The sequence below is a fragment of the Lactuca saligna genome, chromosome 8 (genome assembly GCF_052625555.1).
Source record: "Lactuca saligna cultivar CGN05327 chromosome 8, ASM5262555v1, whole genome shotgun sequence".
NCBI classification, from domain to species: domain Eukaryota; kingdom Viridiplantae; phylum Streptophyta; class Magnoliopsida; order Asterales; family Asteraceae; genus Lactuca; species Lactuca saligna.
In genome coordinates this window covers 34368446-34373675 of record NC_136424.1, presented here as the reverse complement: position 1 = coordinate 34373675, position 5230 = coordinate 34368446, and the positions used below count along the sequence as shown (strand labels likewise).

At 26.5% G+C, this 5230-nt stretch overlaps 1 long non-coding RNA gene across 1 annotated transcript; it reads right to left on the bottom strand.

The window, feature by feature from the left end:
- Window positions 1–500: 500 nt before the first annotated feature.
- Window positions 501–2160, bottom strand: LOC145012843 (uncharacterized). Its single transcript, XR_013664690.1, has 3 exons — window positions 1895–2160; window positions 1310–1494; window positions 501–1226 (listed from the first exon to the last, which is right to left on the bottom strand). It is a non-coding gene; the product is annotated as an uncharacterized LOC145012843 (long non-coding RNA).
- Window positions 2161–5230: the final 3070 nt, after the last annotated feature.

Sequence of the window (5230 nt, the reverse complement as noted above, 5' to 3'; positions counted from 1 at the left end):
GATATAGTGATAAGTGACCTTAGCAGAAAAAGTGAACACTGTCAAAATAAGAACATTCGATTCAGTTGACTTTATGGTCAAATGAACATTCGATTTAAAGTAGTGAGGCTGTTGGTGGGTGTAGGGATGCAAATTAGACCCGCATATTCGGGTACTCGCGGGAACCCGACCCTAACGGGGCGGGGATTCCCCGTCTTGACGGGTAACGGAGCGAGGATGGAGGTTAAACTTCATACCCGAAATGGGGACGGGGCGGGTATGGGTATTACATTATCCCCAGTTTAATACCCGATTATATATATATATATATATATATATATATATATATATATATATATATATATATATATATATATATACACTAGGTTACAACCCGTGAAAACCACGGGTAAAAGATTTATAAAAATTTATTAAACTAATAATATATAAGTTTTATTTAGACAAAAACAAAAGGTTATAATAAAATATGTTTAAATAAATTAATGATGTGAATGATTACTAAAAAAATTATTGCATACCCACAAACCAAAAAAAATCAAACTCATATTTTAATTTTGTATTTGCATTCGAACATTTGAAGAGTTCTATTGTGAACAAAAATTAAATAAGCTTAAAAATGAACGTCCATTTATAGTTAATATAATGTAACAACGTTAGATGTATTCAAGTGAGTGTGAATTATTAATCGGCATGCATAACATAAACTTTTGTGGTCATTTGCTTCATTTTGTATTGATATGAAATATCAGTCTTTCCGAAACTGATGATGTTGTTGCCAAATCCAAGATAACAAAATTAGCAATTCAAACAATGGACAGATGAATAAAATTACATATCTAAACCCACTAATCAAATGCCCTATTCACAAATTATCAAAATAAATTAACAATTCAAACAATCAAGACACCGAAACTCAAAATGCAAAGCCCGTTGGTGATTCTAAGAACAAAAATTATCTTTTAGCAGTCAATCAGTGAGCAGATGAACTTTCAACAAGCAAGAAGAAAACTTAACTGAAAAATAGTCAGCTTGTTCATAATAGCATTGTATTAGATCTTTTCAAGTGTACCTTCACGAGTTAGAGACTCGTTTTTGTAGCATAACATCACCAATTCACCATATTACCTTTTGTATCCACAATATTACCTTTTGTATCCACAAGGCTTCAAAAAGCATGTCCTTCAAAGTTCAAGGTTTGGGTTATGATCCATGTTTAGTCTAAATACCTGGAAATTTCAACAAAATATGATTATCAGAATAGGGTCCTATCTAACAGGCTCCAACATTTAAGAGCCATATCTAATAGAACCTCTTCGTTCTTGATCAAGTAACAGAACTCTAATCCATTGCCCGTAAGTTGAATGAGGTTAATTCAGAACAGTCTTAATGATTGTTGCCAAAGTTGCCATTTCTTTCAAACTAATGTCCATTTCATGGCGACATCCATTAACATATTTAACATCTTTCAACCCTTTGTTGGAATCAACACATCACCTGAATGAGATTGATTGTAATTAAATTAAAACCACATATATCTACTTTAGAATAATTTAAACCATCCAATAAATTAACAGGATATTATTCTCTTATGCATTCCATCAAGCAAGTGGTAGGCAAAAGAAGATTTTCAAGATAACGTAACACATCTCTAACTACAAATTGAGCAACCATAACTACAAATTGAGCAGTAATTAGAAGGGCACAACTTGGTTTCTCTATTGGAAACCTTTCATTGTTTACATAAAAATTGAAATCATGAAAAAACCATGAATATATAAAATCCAAAAAATAAATTCATACACAGACGTACATACACATTAATAAAAAAAAAGATTTCATCAATGGTTTGTAGAATTCGTCTGTAAATTGGAAGAAGAAAGATACATATACTAACCTCAATTTTGAATTTTGAAATCAACAATAAAAAGAATCACGAGTCGTTGAGTACATATGGAGTATTTAGAGGCATGTATATAGCAATCCCTTTCAAAATTGGAGACAATGACTTGCTGATTTCTCGTGAATTCATGGAATTGATTGGGTTATTGTCTAAATCAACTTAATTGCAATTTATATAATATCTTATACGTTCCTAATTAGGGATTGTATATTGTATATGATGATAGGTAAAAGGCATTTAATACGAAATTAAAGGAGTGAATTGAGTATTTATTTCAAATGATATCACATTAAATTCAAATAGAAATTATATACCATAAAAATCGGATGTTAGTTGAAGATTTGTTTTAACCTCGACAGCTATAGGACGTGATTATAGAAGGTGATATCAATGAAGGGCAAAAAAGGTATTTAACATTGGATGAAATAAGGTTTTTTGAAGGGACACGTGGCATCTTAGTTTGCTTTATTAGATAGGGATATATATATATATATATATATATATATATATATATATATATATATATATATATATATATATATATATATATGGAAGGGTTATTTGAAAAACAAAAAAAACCCTAAAAATTATAAAGATGCAAAATAATAATAATAATAATACTTAGAGATCACAAAAAAAAAGGTATTGAAATTTTTTTTTGAAAAAATCGCAGCTTTTTATACAAAATCGGTGAAAAAAAATTTTGAAAAAAAAAATTTTTTTTTTACAAAAAAAAAAAAGAAAATCGATTTTTTTTTCAGCCAATTTTAACAAAACCTGCGACATTTTATAAAAAAATTCAATTTTTTTTTTCGTGATTTCTAAGTATTTTTTTAATGTATTTTTATGTTTTTTAGGGTTTGTTTTGTTTTCCATATAATCTAAACCTAAACCTAAGAATTTTATTTTTATAAGGGTGTTATCTTCTTGGTTTTTGTTTTATTGTCGATATGGGATAACTTTACTCTCCTATACATAGTTTTTTTCACAACCCATTGCATCCTTCTTTTCTTATTTGAATTTATTATGTGTATTTTGTAAAAAAGTAACTGTAGTAGTTCTAGTTGTAGTTGTATTTTTGTATAAATGCAAAAAACAAACTAAGTGATTGTATTCTCTATTTTGTGTTTAATTTGAATCTATGATGAGTATTTAGTAAAAAACTAGTGTTCAAAAATAAATTATTTATCTATAATTTGTAGTTAACTTTAAATAAATATAGTTACGAGTAGTTGGTTAATAAGAGAAAAAAGTGCATACAATTATAATTAAAAGAAAAACTGCAATAAAGTCCCTATATATTGGCCTCATAATCGATTTAGTTTCTATATATTTTTTTTATTCAATTAAGTTCCAAATACCGGTAATCGTATTCAATTTAACCCTTTGACCCGGTCAACAGGTCATCCAACTTTCAAAAATTACATTTTTGACCCAAATTTCAAAATTTATTACTAATTTGGTCCAAAATTTACACTTTTGACCCAAATTTTAAATTTTATTACAAATTTGGTCTAAACTTTACCCTTTTTGCCCAAGTTTTATAATTTTATTATGAATTCATCATAACTTTAGTTTTTTTACAACTTTTTTTCTCAAAGAATTGTTTCTAATATGTTTTTTCTTTATAAAATCATATTTATACAAAAAAAAACGTATTTTCACTTAAAAATCTTATATTTTCTATATAAAAACATTTTTAAAAAGTTTTTTTATATGAAATATCTAGTTATAAAAATAAATATTTATTAAGTATATAAATACACAAATCCGTTTTTATCAAAAAATGTATACAAAAATGTATTTTACAGAAAAAACGTATACAAACACCTATTTTATCTATATTTTTTTTATAAAATATTGTTTGTTTACATTTTTTTTATAAAAACTTGTTTGAATAATTTTTTATATAATACGTGTTTGTATACATTTTAAAAAATGTATACAAACACGATTTTATAAAAAAAAAATAGATACACACCTATTTGTGTGCATATATATATATATATATACACACACACACACACACACATACACACACAAAGATGATAGGTGTTTGTATACATTTTTTTTTTGTAAAATACGTTTTTGTATATATTTTTTTTTTATAAAAACGGTTCTGTACATATTTATATACTTAATAAATATATATTTTTATAACTAGATACTTCATATACAAAAAAGGTTTTAAAAAAAGCTTTTATATAGAAAATATAAGATTTTTAAGTGAAAATACGTTTTTTTTGTATAAACATAATTTTTTAAAGAAAAAACATATTAGAAACAATTCTTTGAGAAAAAAAAGTTGTAAAAAAAAACTAAAGTTAGGATGAATTCATAATAAAATTCTAAAATTTGGGCAAAAAGGGTAAAGTTTGGACCAAATTTGTAAGAAAATTTAAAATTTGGGCAAAAAGTATAAAAATTGGACCAAATTTATAATAAATTTTGAAATCTGGGCCAAAAATGTAATTTTTGAAAGTTGGATGACCTGTTGACCGGGTCAAAGGGTTAAATTGAATACAATTACCGGTATTTGGGACTTAATTGAATAAAAAATAAATATATGGATTAAATCGATTATGAAACCAATATATAGGGACTTTATTGCAGTTTTCTCATAGTTAAATTATGTCTTTGGATACATATGATTGAATGGTTATTTCTTATACTTTAATTGACACTTTTTTTTCTGTATACAAAAGTTTTTTTTCCTTTTTTGTTTTACGGCAACTTATATGTTTCTTTTTATAAAAATTTTAGTTAAAGAGAGGTGGATACTAGTCCCATATAGGCTAAATAGATAAATGAAACGAAGACGAACAAGTATATAATTGTAGGAGAACTTGCAAGAATGATATTGATTGTATCTTTGTCCCATATTGCTTGGTGACACAACTAGTTGACAAGCGAGCTCATTATAAATTTAAGAGTCCCTCAAGTTGAATTTATATTGCATTTGGTTCTTATGAAAGTTTATTGTAATTAAACAATATTGTGATACAAGAGAGCTGATCAATGGCTTTTTTATGTTAGCTTAACAAACAAGTCAAACATAAGCCTATTAAATTAGTCTTGAGCAAAAATAACGGGTATCCGATGGGTTTTTTCTATCAGATAAATTTATGCATGATAAATTTATGTTGTTTATATCTGTCTATATTTTCGGTTTAATGTGTATTATAGTAATTATCATCCATGGGACAACATAGCATCACCGAGCTGTGATTAGAAGGAGTAAGAGGGGCAATTTGGGAATTTTACTTTTTCTATACAAACCTTTTTTTGTTTTGAACATTCGTCTAAATGATTATTTAGTTTTCTAGAATC